At 38.0% G+C, this 16,356-nt stretch overlaps 1 long non-coding RNA gene across 2 annotated transcripts in view; it reads left to right on the top strand.

Annotated features, from left to right (window-relative positions):
- The window catches only part of LOC121071060, a 57,785-nt gene that overhangs the window by 10,651 nt on the left and 30,778 nt on the right, over positions 1–16,356 (top strand). For both annotated transcript variants that reach the window (XR_005820354.1, XR_005820353.1), the window contains exons 2-3: positions 9,579–9,701; positions 10,863–10,910. This is a non-coding gene — a long non-coding RNA (uncharacterized LOC121071060). The remainder of the gene's footprint in view (positions 1–9,578; positions 9,702–10,862; positions 10,911–16,356) is intronic.

Below are 16,356 nucleotides of genomic sequence, written 5' to 3'. Positions count from 1 at the left end.
CTTGCACTTGTGCAGCTCCCAAGAACATTCTGCTTGAGAACAAAGACCTGGGCTGGGTCCTAGGAAGTAATCTACGCCATACTATTACTTTGTTCAAACAAAACCTTGCTCCCCACATTGCTCATTCCATAATGTGAGTCACCTGTAGCCAGGTTCCCCCTTGCAGTCAGTGATCAGGAGATATTTGGGCTTTTCCTAAACTCCAGCTCCTCCAACCACATCAATAACAACAACTCCAAATCAGCTATCTTCTCTGTTTCTCTGCCTCCTTCAACCCCTCTTCTATGGATGATAGTTTCCCCAGGGCATCCTCACCCACAGGAGAGGCGATGCTTGGAGCCCCTATGCCGTCCTGCAGGGTATTCTTAGAAAGCCTGCAGGGTGCATCCCCTCATCCCTGCCACTCATCTTTAACCACCAGGTTTTTGCCAGATAAAAAATGGTTTCAATACCAGATTCTTAGTTCCATATCAATTTTGACCTAGAATTTTCATCTTCTGAAAACTGATCAGCAAGACAATGTCTTTGTTTGTTTAGAAGCTACTTAAAAATGTAGCCACACATACAGCTCTTTCCTTTTAAGTTCTACTCCTTTGACAAGCTACTTTAGGAAGGTCTGACTGTACATGATAAGGTCATAAATCTGATGCACAGATGGTCCAATCGTCTTTGTAATTATTGTATTGCACCATTAGATACACAAGGGTTTCATTTGTTTAAGATATATATTTTCTTGTAATTGGAATCTGTCATGGCAGGTTGGGTTGTCTGTTTGCTGGTGGACAAAATGTTCACGTAACAGGTTTACTGGGATAGCTTTAACTCAATGTGAGGATATTTTTTCCCTATCTTCCAATAAAGAATAAGTCATGTGTAATATATGGTACTGTTGGCTGACCTAGCGTTGTCATAAAGATAATGCGTCCGTTGAGGGAAGCATTCTGTGTGAGGTTAGTGATTTGTTTTTAGAATGAGTTTCCTATTAACATTAAATAGAGAAATAGTAATTATTAGTAAACTGCTCATTTAAACCCACAATGAAACATCCCTGCTTGGTTGGGGTAGAAAATAGTATGGCTTCTACAAAAAGATGATAAAGAAAATACTGCTTAATCATTTGGCTAAACAAAAACCCACATCCATTTTTGTCAATTCCTGAGATTTAATTAAAACTCAGAGGTTGATTCCTAACCAAACCAAACCAACGCCTAATTATCACAAGTGTTAATTACAAGCCTTGCTTTAACGGAATGACTAATAGAACAGAATGGCAAACGCCTTCCCAACAGCAAACAGATTTACTGACAAATGAAGCAGGATGCAAATTGAGGGCATCTTTTAGCCTTTGAAATCCTGTTTTACCTCTGCTGTGAATAATAAGTGGGAATTGTTTTAGCCCATGTTGGGGATTGTTTATCAGGAAATTCTGCTTTCTATTTGAGGCAATGAAAATAGAAATGAAAATAAGGTAAACACTTTAATACACAAATCCTTTTTTCTCCAGAAGCATATTTCAAATACATGAATACTGAATAAAAGCAGGAAGTCGGTCTGTTGAGTGTATACTTCCAAACAGCTACTGAAATCACGTTGAAGGTAAAATACAGATTTCAAATGTGAGCACTCCAGGAAGACAGACATTTATGAAGAGCTTATAACTGGAATTGGTTTTGGACAGTTGTTAATGCCAAAACAGTGCCTGTTGTCAGAGACCATATTGACTTCCTACTCAGGAAAACTAACTGAATTGCAGCCATAGTAATGACAAATGTTATGGCTTTTCATTTTTGAGCTATAGAGATGAGGGTTTTTGTTTCCATTCTTCTTCTTGTCTGTGTAGAAAGCTAATCTACTATTTTGCTTCATTCCAGGGATTTGACGTGAAACATAGTTTAAGATTTCAGGTCATCCAGGAAACTTTACACTAACTTAGGGACAATGGAGTCCAAACATAGAAATAGGATAGCTGAGACATTTATTTGCAAAGGTCTGGGGGAATATGTGTGCTTAGAGTTGGAAGAGGATTTCAGTGGTTAATGGTTTCACACACTCTGTCCCCAGACTTGCAGATATTACCGACTTAATTTTGTTTTCTTGGCATATTTTATGGAAGTAACAGAACAGTGAACAACCAGAAAGTCAATCACAAACAAAACTTTTTTTTGTGGTTGGAGGCTGGATCCAAAGATCCTTTCCACTTGCATAATTTGATTACGTATGCATCCCTGTATCTATCTGTCTTTTCATCCATTTATTCTTGTTTCCTGTCCCAGATGATCAGAATTTATTGCAAGTTCTAAGTTCTCCAAGTTTGCTACAATTATTTTCATTTATAATTGCTCCCTTATAATTACACAGTTATTTATGTAGCGTAGAATAAGGAGGAATTATTGTATTTCCCCTTAGATAAGTATATTTCTGATTGAAGCTGATGAATTTAAATATAATAGCGGCAGTATAGTGATGTTTTATATTCGTATTACTGCCTGAATTGCAGCACCTCAGAGTGTTTTGCAAATATTAGTAAGTTTAACCTAGGGCTTCCCAGGGAGGTGGGATTGTTATCACCATTTTACAGACACAGTCAGATGGTGGGTTGAATTACCCTAAATCTACGCAGTAAATCAGCAAATAAGTCTGTAAATGAAATCTGTTGACTCAAAGTCCAGTTACTCCTGGTATAGGCTTTTAGAGCATCCTGTTCTGTGCTGTAAAATTGGTTCCATTCTTTTCTGCAGTGGACTTGATGGCACGGGTCAAAATGGTGGTTTTGTTGAAATTTGGCTGCCTGTCTACCAAAATCTGGAGGGCTTATTTTAAAGGAAGGAAAAGCAACACTAGTGGTTTCATTTGCTTTTGATGATTGCTAGTAATGACACCAGATCACTCTCACCTTAAGCTTGCAACAATAAGCTTAAGAACCACCTGTGATTTGTTAGGTTTGGTTCCTTGCACTACTTATGGCTCCTTTGCTAGACTGTGAGGAGTAGAGCTTTGATTTCTTCCTGGACATTATTTCGCCAAAGGCCTGGTGCTTTGTATTGCGGATCTAGATGGGAGTTGGTGAGTAGAACAGAATAGAATAGAATGATTCAGTTGGAAGGGAGCTACAGAGATGATCAATTCCAACTGCCTGACCACTTTAGGGCTAACCAAAAGTTAAAGCATGTTATTAAGGGCATTATGATTTGTGCTGTTCCTGCCATTGCTGACCACGAGCAGCAACTGGCACTTCCCTCTCCCCCTCCTCAGGGAGGTGCAGAGCAGTGAGGCCGCCTCTCAGCTTCCTCCTCTCCAGCCCGGACAGCCCCAGTGTCCTCAGCCTCTCCTCACAGGACGTGCCTTCCTGCCCTCTTACCAGCTTGTTGCCCTTGTCTGGACGCTTTCAAGGACTTTAACACCCCTTCTATAGTGCGGAGCCCAGAGCTGCACACAATACTCAAGGTGAGGCAGCACCAATGCTAAATGTAGTGGGAGAATATTCTCTTTGGACTGACTGGATATGCTGTGTTCAATGCACCCGTGTACCTTTCGTGACAACTGCTGCAAAGAATAGTCTGCTTTTTCTCTCCTCTCCTCTCTTTCCCTTCTTTATCTAGTGATATTAAGTTCCAGATATTCTATGCTAAACATGCAATTTCAAGTCTTAATCTGAGTGGCACCATTGGGAACTGCAGAGTGCTCTCCTCAATGGGAGCAGGGTTGGTACATCAGCCCCATGGTGTGTTAGAGCATTACATCAGCTACTTATCAGCAGCATTTTTGTACTGTTTTTATTCAGATGAGATTAAGTCCCAGTATGACTTTATTCTAGCCTCCTCTAAATTAGATTAGTGCAAATCAATTGGATCTTTCTTTCAAAGAGGTAATTTGTTGCAGATATCTTGCAGGATCTACTATTGAAATGGGATCAGTTGATACAGCATTCAACAAGGTTGATCAGCTGTACTGAAATGAAGTTAGTGGTTTGGTATTCATTAAAAATGGACTGCTTCTGTGGCTGATGAAATTCCTTTTTGAGTAAGACACTGCATCTGACAGGAGTAGTCCAAAGCAACCCTTATTATTTACTGGTGTCGGATATTCATTTTGGGAAAGAGCTGAGTTAGAAATCATGCAAGCATCTGTTACATAGTTAGATTAGATAATGTAAATGTTTAGAAAATGCAAATGAAGCTCACGATAATTAGTAATGATGCTTTTCTACTTTTATTAATAAGGTAATGCTTCTGGCAATTACATTTAAATTTCATATGAAGGTTCAAAGCACTGGAACAATTTCCTGTGCAGAAGAGCAGAATTCAGGGTGAACTTGCTTAGTGATCTGTATCATGGACTTGTTACAGAACTGAAAACTACTTGTCTTCATTTCTCATCACTGAACCATTGCCTTTTCTTGATACGTCTGATTCTGGGAAGAACGAGAATCATAAATGATTGTAAATGGTTGTGTCAGACTTTGTGTACAAAGGCTGTTGTAATAACATTTTGAGATAAAAAGACAGTCCTCTGTGTGTTACTTTTAGGATATGCAAACATATAAAGCCATATCTGCCCTGTGTATGTGGAAAAAAACTAAGCAACCATCAATTTAAAGCAACCTTGATATGGCATACTTCTTAATTTAAATGTATATTTGCAAAAGCAAGCCCTTTCTGAGTGTCTGGGACCCACTCAGGGTTGACATCTAAGTCTGTGTTGTTGGCATAAACCAGTCCAAAATCCTGGCAGAGACGCAGAGAGGGAAGAACACTGAATGTTAACAAAGGCTTCATTAATATTGATGTGTAATTCACATGGCAGTGAAAAGCTTCATTATTAGCCACTATTGTTATGGTTCTGGCATTAATATTCAATGAGGATGTGTGGGTATTGAAATTCCCTGACTTCTGGGTACCCCAGCGGTCCAGTAAAAATAACAAAAACTGTATTAAAGTCAGTGGCAGCCTGGTGTTATCTATGTGGTAATCAAGATTTGCTTTGTTTTATGAAGGTTTCTGAGCTCATACTGACGTCTTGGGGAATGGGGGGCACCCATACTTTGTTCTGCCTTCGGGAAGGTCCTGTATCTGCAGATGAAGGTAGCATGCCTCCTCTATAGCTGCTTACTGAATCTCTGTTCGAGAGAACTGTCATGGGAGGTAGTTCTATACCTGGTTATCTGGAAAACAAAGAAACAAACCCAAAAAAACCCTCTTTTCTCCTAGGAAACCCTCTATGTGCTATCAAATTGAATAGCAGTTCTCATTTCAACTTCAATTATAAGTTGATTTCTGTTTGGAAGATGTACACTTGTAAAAGACCCCATTCACTCTTGGCTTTTCTTGAATCAAATCTTTGCTCATCTGAGCTGGCTATATGTGTGAACAGGGAATTGTTTTACCATTTGTATATGTAAGTGAGATTGTGATGCAGTATTTGTGTACACGTGCAGGCTATGATCCATTGAGAGAAATGGAAGATAACTAACTATATCCATGAAAGTAATTGCGGTGACATCAGTGGGGTTAACTGCAGTGCATAAAGACAAGTATACACATGAAGTCCTTGCAGGCTGAAGGCCTTAGTGTGTAACTTAAAGGCTCCATTTTGAAGACTTAACTGAGGCTGTATTCTGACTGTATCAATAAAGTGCTTTTTTTCCCTGAATTCTCTCCATCTTTCTAAAACAGAATTTCGTTTAAAAAAAAGAACCAAAAACCCTATGCATCATGAAAAGCCCATTGTCTAGAGGTTAACAAACTGTAAATTGCTTGGGAACCTTATTTATTTGTTTGTTTGTTTGTTTATTTATATGTAAATATAAATATTTATTTATTTATTTATTTTACAAAATGCGAACCTAAAGCCTTTCAAAGAAATTGCCAGGTGTAAAGACCTGATGGCATGCTACAAATAGGTAGGTGCATTTAGTTTTCCCTAAATATCATTAGTAGCTACTGAAATTAACCACATCCTTGTTCAACAGTTTATACAGACAAGGTTTTCTTTACTCCTCTCTGTGGCATTTGCCAACATAAAAGCAGATGGGGCTCTCCCCCTCTTCAAACGCCCATTCTTACCTTTGAATGGCAAATGTAGTACAGTAGAGTGAATCCCACAATGCTAACCAAAGCTCTTCTGAAACCAATCTCAAGAGATAAGTTGTGACTGTACTCTAACGTGCCTGTTGTTTCTCATGCCTGCTTCCATGGCAATGGTGGATTTAGATTTCCCTTTTCATCCTGCTCAAAGGCCAATGCCTCAGGTTCTGCCAGTGTTTCCCTGGTGGGCCTGTTTGTGTGGGGCAACCCCGAATGGCTCCCTTACTTTTGACTCTGGAATAGTCTAGGGACTCTACAGTTTTAGGTAGAAGAGGTGCTTGAGATATGGACCTACTCCCAAATACAAGCAGGTGCAATATTAGCAAAAAGCTCCAGTGGCACACAGACTAAGCAGAGTGAGAAATATCAGTCTTTTGAGGTGGTGTATTGTCAAGCTGGTGCTTCAGTGAACTGCTCCAGAGTGCCATGTACACACATTGTGGAGATGCATCTGAACTACAGCAGCATTCAGAGATGAGTTAGCAGCTGGGAAGGGGAAAAGAGTTAGGATGCATTATCACATGTATTTCAAGAAGTTTTCTTTAGTGCTTCCATGCTATTCATAATTCATGTTGAATAATAGTTATTTGTACTGTGCCACCAGCTGCTAGTTGTTTTATAGTAGTGTCATTAGCTCACTACAAGAAAATGACAATGAACACCAAATACAGCTGGGGTGTCAGTGTAGTAACATAATGCATAGAAAGAGATTGAGATCAAGTGAATATGTAGAAGCACTTGCTCCAGGATAACAGTAACAATTAATGGCATCCTGGAGAGCCTTATTCTACCCTTTAGTAACAAACTGCTTAAGCATTGTTGCATGATCTGAACATTTAAGAAGATAATCTGCATTTCTTCTCACCTTCAAAACCCTCTGTAGTCATTCAGTATTTACTTTTGCACCTCAGTCATGATTAACACTTGTTCAATAGCAGGTTTATTTTCAGTTTTTGGCCAAGCTCATATTGGCTGATGAATCTTCTCATGTTGGCCTTCACCACATTGAAGGCTTGCATTTTGGTCTCTGTAGATAAATGATGTCATCTTCTCCAAACCATCTGAAAATGAAAAACAGCAGATACCCAGTCACACTGATTATTAGCATGTCTGTGTCCTACTTTTTCCTCTTTTGTCCACAGTTGGTCCTCCATTGCTCTTTAGTGTCTAACTCCAAGCTTTAACAAGATATTTTCAAAATTATGCCAAGACAGGACTCACATTGTCTTTCTGCTTTTAGCCTCTCAGTACTGACTACACTTCTCAGTTTTCCATGTTTATTGTTGTTTCACCATCTCAAGGGTATATATGAAGCTGTCCCTACTGCTGTGTGGTGATATTGCCACTAGTTTTTTATAAAGAACTTTAATTTGCATGAGAGGTGGGTTTTCTTTAAAAAAATAAAAATAAATAATGCTTTGCTGTAAAGAATGCTATGTGAGACCATACACTAACATCTGGGTAGTGGTGGTCCTCAGTACTTTGCTCTGAAATGAATGTTACCCAGCCTGGTAGTTTGTGCAAAATCTAGCTGATGATAAGTCTATTTATCCTTTTGCATTCCCAGCTGAGATTCTCAATGCCCTCTTTTAATCAGAATTTAAAGTGAGCGACATGCAATCAGGGAGGGTTTTTAGAGAACAGTGAGATACTTGTCATTTCACTTGTGCACTTAACATGAATTCATTTTTTTTTCTTCACCAAATAACAATGGCATTCACAAGTGTAAGGACAGGAACTGAACAGGAAACACTCAGCCAGGCTGTCTAATGGCAAGCAGGACATTTTGTTAGAGCAAATTTGCAGTATTTCTCTATAGCTGCAGATTGACTCCAACCTGGCACTCGGGCTGACGAGAGCTCAGTGCTATCCCTGTGTTCTTTTGTTCCCGATAATTAGACGATTAAAAGTGTTTTATGGAGTAATGGCTGCTGCTGTTTCCATCTCAATTTAGGGGTCTGATTTTTAAGCCCTTTTGGTATTCAGTGCCAGTAGGTGGGTGGGTGTTAATATTCGGTATTTGAACTGTGAAAGGAATGTGATCTCTGGGATGGAAAGATGTATTTCAGCACTGTTGTGGCGATGTAACCAACCTTCAGAGGTAACCAGGTTTCAGAGCTGTGTAGCTAAATCCTCAAGTTCATAGCTTCAAAATGTGCTACTGAGGTCAGAGAGCAAAGGGAAGAGGAGGCCTGGACAGTTTGCAGGAAAGAGCTACCAATAATTAGACTGCAGTCTACTCCTGTGCTGCAAGGGCTCCTGCTCCTCTGTGGTGGTTGAGGGTCAATGTGCAATCTATCAGCCTTCATGGTCACTCTAGGTTTGTTTCATGACAGATGGATTCATGTTACCTAGAAATACATGGTGCTCTAGGTGGATATCCTTGTCAATGATGTGGGAACTGCATGACATTTATTGGATAGCCTCAGCTTTGCCACCAGTGTGGTCTGTTTGTCCTCGCTGCCCTGAAAGCCCCCCTCTCCTGGGAGATGTATAACGTATATCAGAGATAAAAGCAACAAAACAAGAACAAAAGCAAATTTGCAGGAGACAATGCAGCGCATACCATTGAATCTGTCTTGAAAAATGACAGGCACCTCCAAGACTTGTAAAGATACAGCGCACAGTAAGGAAAATCACAGCGATTTCATGCGCCACGTGAACCGAGGTCTGGATTTATGAAAGCAAATGTTGTATTGTGATTTCTTCAAAACATCTTTAAAATGTTTCAAGAATACTGTATATGTTTAGTGTAGGCAGCTCATTTTCCCTATCGACCAAACTGTAGATGTATAGAACCGCATATTACTGGGAATCATACTTAAGTCTATCAATATTTCCCAGTGAACCTGGATATTAATTCAAACTAGACCTCCTACTAGTTTAATTCTGTAGCCCGAGTAAAACACACTCTCAATACTTCATGTGTTATGAAAGATACATACTGAAGATGCTGTTAAGCTAGTCACTATTATTTTTCACTTGGCACGCTACATTAAAGTTTTTGGTAAGACTTCATATCATCTATTTTCACAGCTTTGAGAAGTACATAAATGAGATGCAAAACATCTCAGCAATGTCTATTTTAATATATCATTTTAAACTTAAAACTATTTAATTCTACTGGTTACGTTTTTGGATCTTTTTAAATCCTTTTGAATCTTTTTGACTATGTGTGAAGATCTGGTAAGAAGAATAAAAATAGTTTACTTAAAATTAATAGTTCTCTGTTTGATGCCTGGACACTGAAATTATTTGGGCAATCTTATTTCTCTCCTGAAAAAAAGACAGTAGAACATACAATTGCTGATTTCTGTCTATAAAGGAAAAATAGCCCTTTTCCTGATTGGCTGTGTGACTTAGGAACTTTAAATATCATTTTTAAATGGTCAAATGTAGTTAGCATTCAAGGGCTAGTATTTTGAAGATGAGGATTCTTAAGTATATAAGAGGGCTTTAGTAGCATTTGCCTAACTTCAACTCTTCTGCCTCTAGGCATGTACATACACTCGGATGTCTCAGAACAGCTGTTTTTGAGAGAGAGGTCTGCTCAATAAGCTTCTGTGGAAACTTTGGATGCATTGGTGCTTATAGGACCAGGAGAAGGACAGGGTCCAGGTAAGGCCACTGAAAAGAGATTAAATCAGACACAAATGTATGTACACACACCCCTGCATAAAATTTCCTACATGCTTTTTTTTTTTTCAACATTTTTTTCCTGCAAAGTTGATCATTATCGTCCTTTGTAAATATTTTAGCTTCCTCAGCCATTTATCTGCTCACTGTCTGTGATGTAGAAGGGCCAAGGAGGACAAAAATGAAAGTGTATTTGAACTGTAGGTGGGAGTTAAAAACTCTGTAAAACCTGTTTAAAAATCCAAAGACAGAGAGTACAGAAAGTGACAAGTTTTTACAGTAGACAGATTTTATGGCAAAGAAGCAAAGCATTTCTGTGTTTAACTGTGCTTACAATTAATCAACTTTTAATTCTGTTCATTAAGCTTCATTATTTATGAAGCAGTGTATTATAGTCACAAAGGAGTGGATTTGATTAAAATTTGAAGTGGAGCAATTCAGAAATAGTAGTACCACCTTACAGAGCTAAGCAAGATTCACACACAGAGTTCTGCCACATTAAATCCAAAGAGAGCTGCTCTCTCTTTATCACACCAGAACTGGGCTCTAGCTCCTGGACTGTATTTGTCTTATATATATGCGTGGTGTGTGTGTTTATAAAGCTATCTAGCACAGTTTCATACAAAGGTAAAACATTGATTTGCCTATTGCAAAGCAACTCAGTTGGCATTGTGGTAGTGTTACATTGTGATATATGAACAATTTTAGTTACCACAACATAGACATGCAACACAGCAATTTTGCTCAAGGTTTATTTCCAGCAGGAAGTTTCCTTCTTCAAGGAGTAAGTTCTAAAGCATTCTTTTTAATTAGAGCCAGTCACCATGTGATTTTTCTAAATGTCTAAATCAGTTTTCACTAGAAAAAAAGAAAAAAATAAACCCATCCCAGACCTGGACTGAGTGTATACGTTAACTTTCCTCACCCAGAGGTGTGAGGAGCTAACTTTGAGTGCCAATGCCAACCTGCAATATAGAATTTGCTATAATGTTGAGACAAAATGAAGTATTTTGTTTACTCTTCATCTTATAATGAATGTGAACACAAGCCCAGCCTGTACCTTTTTCTGTTCCTGCTGGATGTGTTAAGCTCTTAGACCAACTCTGATTGCTTTCACTCTTAATGTCTCTTGACTTGTTTCAGAGACCTGCAGACTTGGTTCTTCTCATTGGCAGTGCCCTGGTCCTGAAGGTATGCATCAACTGCTTCCCCTTGCAATGCACACATTTATTTGTCTATTATCTGGAGAAAATGTGTATGGCAAATCTCCAGTGCTGGCCATTCTAGATGCTGGGATTTTCTTTTCCAGTGCATGCTTCAGGTTGTGTAGGATGGCAGACTGGACATGCTTTTAGGACCTGTTTTGACTCTGGTTCACTTCCTAAGGAACTTTATGCTTAAGTGCATGCAGTAATTAAGAATGCACTTGGATGTATGAATCCAAACATAGAGTCTGGCCTCAGGAAATCCATGGCTCTAGTTTCCTCTGGATCCCTTGGGAAAACAAGCTTGTTGTGAAATCTTAATGATGTCCTGCCTTTAGGAATTGCTCCTGCTGCCTTTCTCTCACTTACATAATTACATCTTCTCTGTTGCAATCTGTAGTGAACAATATTCAGGACAGGCTGAAACTTGTTTGTCTTATTGACACAAACAGCCACATGGACAGACCTGGGATTATTCATGTGAATGAATCCAGCAGGGTGTAGCCAACTCTCTCCTGCTGTAGCGCTTGATTTTGGGGAATATTCATAGTATTTCACAGATATGTGTGTCTTACCACTGAGGAGTATTCTCTGAGCTCACAGCCTTATTTTCCCATGCACTTCTTGACTGTGAGTTCAGTTTGCTGTTGAGAAGATGCTACTATTGCTTAAAAATTCTTTTTGAAAACAAAACCTTACTTTATGTCATGTCTTCAAGTGGTGATAATGGCTCTTTAAATGGCGGTGAAGAGGACCAGGTCTCTGCTCTTTTGGATTTAGAATAAAGTCAAACACACATCTCTGCTGGCCCAGGTCAGAGCTGTTGTGGCAGGGCTATGGAGGCAGCTGCTGGCTGTGGATGGTGGGTATCTGGCTGTGTAACGAAGTGGAATGGCTCCCAAAAAAGCTGGGGTGGCTCACTTCACCGTTGAGTACAGTCATACTCCTAATTCAGGGTGTTGCCATCCACGTCATTTTATTAATTCGTTACTGACAAGGCTATCCTAGGTTTGGCAGGACTCTCTTTCGAGTGAATTTCAGTTAAGAGTCGAGAGAGTTTGGTCAAGATTGATTAATTTCCAAGAAATGTATTTTTTTTTTTCTTTTTCTGGAAATATAATAGCAAGTATGTCTTTCAACCAGTTTTACTACTTGCTGTATGCTTTGAAACTAGTTCTGTCACTTCCTTAAACCCAAATCTTTTCCCAGTTCATCAACATTTAAGTGTCGGCATTCGTTTGTCTAGATAATTCAAAGCTATGAGGACTTTAAAGTTATCTTAGATTTATTTCTGATTTTAGAAACCTATGTTTTACTGTCTATTCTGTAATATAAGGGACAATGTGTCTTTCTTCCATATTGGATGCAATATGGGACAGCAGCATACTGTCGAGACATCTGGGAAGAACTGATTTTCTGGGGAATTTCTTTTCTTGCTGAACAACCAGGCAAGCCTTTGTGATGGCTTGGGACATTTAAGGGCAGAGTATAATACCTGATATGAGAAATAAATCACAGTAGGGAGATTTAAGAACATGGCAATTAAAAGATCAATATTTATCCAAGAAAAATTAGGAAAATAATTTGTTATGAAAATTGACAGTGGGAAATTGCCTTTTTTCAACTCAGGTAACAGGAACTTGGATTTAATTTGTACGTTAGCACTGGTGACTAGGAGAAGGTTAGTATTTCTTTGAACAGTAGGTTAAAAAGCACGCAGAAATAATGACATAGAAGTGAATTTAAGGCTGAATTCTTTATCAGGATGTATGAGACTCAGTGTTCATGAAACCTCTTTCCATAGATTTGTAATTTTAAAAATAGAAGCAGAAATAGTAAACCATGAACACTAGTTTATCCCTTGAGATCAGGGTGTAAAGTTAGGTAAAACACTGTCGTGGAACAATTTTCCCCTTCCCTAAATTACAGAAAAAAAACTTAGTAACATGAATGCACAAAGAAAAAATCATGGAATAGGATCCCCCTAAAACTCCTTCCCTTCCTTTCCCCCAGGACAAAAATGAAAACCACTTTGGAGGAAACTCTTTTATTTATATAAAATAAGGATTTTTTTTCCTTCTACCATCTAATTTCCAATGAATAAGAATTACTTTCATGCTATGTTGGAGTCAGACGGGATTTTAGCTGAATTTACCCTGAGCTATATGAGCATTAGAAAGTGAAACCTTTTTTCCATAGATATGAGTCTGTTCATGGCTTGTATATTACAGTTTGCCTTATTACATCTCATGGATTGAAGCCTAAGGCTCTGTAAGTGAGTTGCCCAAAACTGAAGGACCCTTACAAGCTTTGACAACCAACAACCTGCATTAACAAATGATGTGGATATTTCATTTGAAGTGAGAAGAATAAAGAACATTGCTTTAAGTCAGTGAGGAAAATGAAAGACTTAATATAGGTTGAGTATAAAAGATGAGTCTAAACCTGATTGCTTTCTGTAAGAATAATTAAAAGGAGGCACTCTAAAAAAACCCACGCTTTAACAAGTTTCTTCTTCAAGTATTTTTCATTTATTTTCTCTATTTTTCTCCTCTCATAGCACATGCTGATCCACTGACTGCTGCCTTCATTAGCAGTTAAATTAATGTAGTCTGACCAGGATGCTTTTGCTGAGAAACAGCCCTGGTAGACTGTAAAGTTGTTTTGTGTGATCGTCACTTGGAAAAATGATGTTCCTGTTTTCATGTAAGAAACTTATGCAGTAGGAGTTGTTCATAAGCTATAGCTGTTGGGACATAAGACTTTCAGAGAAGTTTTTGAGCAACTCCATTATTCGGCGTGTTTTTTACATAAGCTGAAGTACCCCACTACTTGCTTAATTGCATTCTCTGCAAGCAGCAGAAAACTAAGGAAAAAAAATAAGAAAAAAATAAAAGCTAAGAGTTTGATGTGGCCAGCTATAATCCCATAGGTCTTATGTTGCAAAACCTTAACTCCATCCTCAGTGACGTTTAAAGGAATATTAGGTGTCCTTCCTTGCAAGAAGTGTATGCTGTGCTAATTTCTCAGGAAGAAAGCAGGGGGCTGGGATGAAAGGTTTTATACGATACAGAAATGTTGAGGAATGAGATTTATCAATCATAAAAATGACCCAACACACGAGAAGCAGAAGATGGATAAGGTGCTCTCCTGAGATTACTGAATACTTGAGTTCAGCGCATATACCATGAATTATGAAATGTGGACACTGGTTGGTATTATCCAGCAATTATTTTGATAAAATAGATGCTTTCTTTGGGGAAAACAGTTACACAGTGGGAAAATTATATTTCACTAATAGGAATTATATTTCACTAAGGATCCTAAGATTCTGTTTTATATCAACTCTTAATAACTCCTGCTGGACTGAACTCTGCTAGCATACAAGAGCTACAAGTTAGCAGAACTAGGGAAGAGTTTCTAATTTTTGAGTAGAAGAATTCTCTATACTGCACAGATAGGAAACAAGATAGAGTTCTTCATAGCCCTTTTTGACAAAGCAAAATTTTGTTTTCAATTTATTTATTTTTTTCTCATGAGAAGCATGAGACAGGATACTCTTCTTGTGTCCCCAGAGAACAAAAATAATAATAATTAAAAAAAAAAAAAAGGAGCTGTACTCCTTTTGCCATGCACAAGTAGTCTCTAAAGCCCAGGCAGCTCAGGAAAGGAAGAGTTTTTGGGGCAGAAAACCCTTGTCAGGCAGCAGAAGACCTGCTTGTGGTGAGCCATAGTTGCCCAGGATATAGAGAATTACATATGACAATGTGTGGCAGGATTATAAATTCCTCTAAACATTCATTTTGAAGTATCATTTAACTCTCTCCGCTTCCCTCCCCCCCCACCCTTTTTTTTTATTGGACTAGGTTTTTAAAAGAAATTTTGCATTACAAAGATACAGATAAATGGCAAGGATGATATTCAAAGGTGCCAAACTCTCATTGGAAATGGGAGATGTTAAATACTGATGTATTTTATTTAGGGTACTAAGAACTTCTAAAGTCCAGCCTTTTTGATTAGGTTCTGCACCAACTGAAGTCAACAACAGCATGGATCCAGAACTGTGCCTTCCTGGTTTAACCATAACCAATATAGCAATAGATAGAAAAAGACTAGTAGTAAAAGGTAGTGTTCAAGTTTCAATCGTACAATTTCTACGCTTTTTAATGATGTTTACAGAAATTTATCCTAGTTTGTAGTGCAGGGAGAAAGCAAAAATCTAGCTGGTAAACACATTGCCCTGAGCTTGTTCTCCATCATACCCCTGAAAACTGCTTCTGGTTCTCAGCATCTGCTGACATGGGCCAAGGTTTTTGCATGCTACAATTGCTTCCTGTTCCCTTTCTCTTGTCTCTGGAGGGATCTTATGTTTTTCTGTCTATAAACTTTTTCTTTCTGTCTATTTCTTTGATGCCGCTGGGTACTGTGATTTCTAGTAGTGCTAATGTCTGGGACTGAGTATTGAAGAGAAACAGGGTTTCAAATGATTTTGTCTGTATGTCTTCAATATGGTTAGTTTGTTTTACTTTTAATATTGATGGTTTGGAACCAAATTCTAGAGAATAAATTCTTTTGCATTTGAGTATGAACCCAAATCTGAAATGAAGAGATTTTTCTCCTGCCTAAGTATGTCTGACTTTTTCACTAGGTATAAAATACGGGTATTAATACACTTAACATTTTCCTTTCCTTTCTTTTTTTTTTTTCCTTTTTTTTTTTTTTCCCCCCAATGAAGTGTCACAGCACTGAAAATATTGTGATTTGTTTATTATTCCGGGTCATTTTGCCAAGTGAGTAAGAACAGCTTTTAGGCATTAGCTTGTTTTTTGTTCAGGGCTCATAAGTCACCTCAATTATCAACAGAAAAAATATTTCTTCTTTTAAAAAGACATTTTGATGTTTATCAGTTCCCATTGTGTGGTTTAATTTCCCATTCTGCACTCTTGTTTAAAGGTCAATAATGAAGTCATTTGATATTTAGTCATCCTAATATTTTGGTACTTTAATTTGACAAAAATGATTAAGAGTTGAATTTGCTGAAATCCATGAGAAGAAGAATTCGGTTCCTGTTCTGTTTCTGTGTTCAGAACAGTTGTGCAGATTTATTTATTTTAATGATTCCCTGTTGGCATTGAGTTGCAGAAGGAATTCTGAAACATTCTGAAAAATTCAGAAAATAAACTGGTGGGAATTTTTCAAACTCTTCTGAAAGCTTATAAGAATTTAATAGAATCAACATTATGATAAGAACTGTTATTTTGAAAATAATAAGAAATTAATGAGCTGCTGAAACAGTCTAATATTCTGCACTCCTATATCATTTAAGAAATACTAGAGTTCTTTTTTCAGGCAAAATCATACTCTTGGGGGAAGAAAATCCACTGAAAATTGGATATTCAGAATATTTCAACCATCTCATTGCATTCCCACTG

The sequence above is a fragment of the Cygnus olor genome, chromosome 5, assembly GCF_009769625.2.
Source record: "Cygnus olor isolate bCygOlo1 chromosome 5, bCygOlo1.pri.v2, whole genome shotgun sequence".
NCBI lineage: Eukaryota > Metazoa > Chordata > Aves > Anseriformes > Anatidae > Cygnus > Cygnus olor.
Note: the sequence above shows the minus strand (reverse complement) of the source record. Positions and strands in the feature narration are given on the sequence as shown.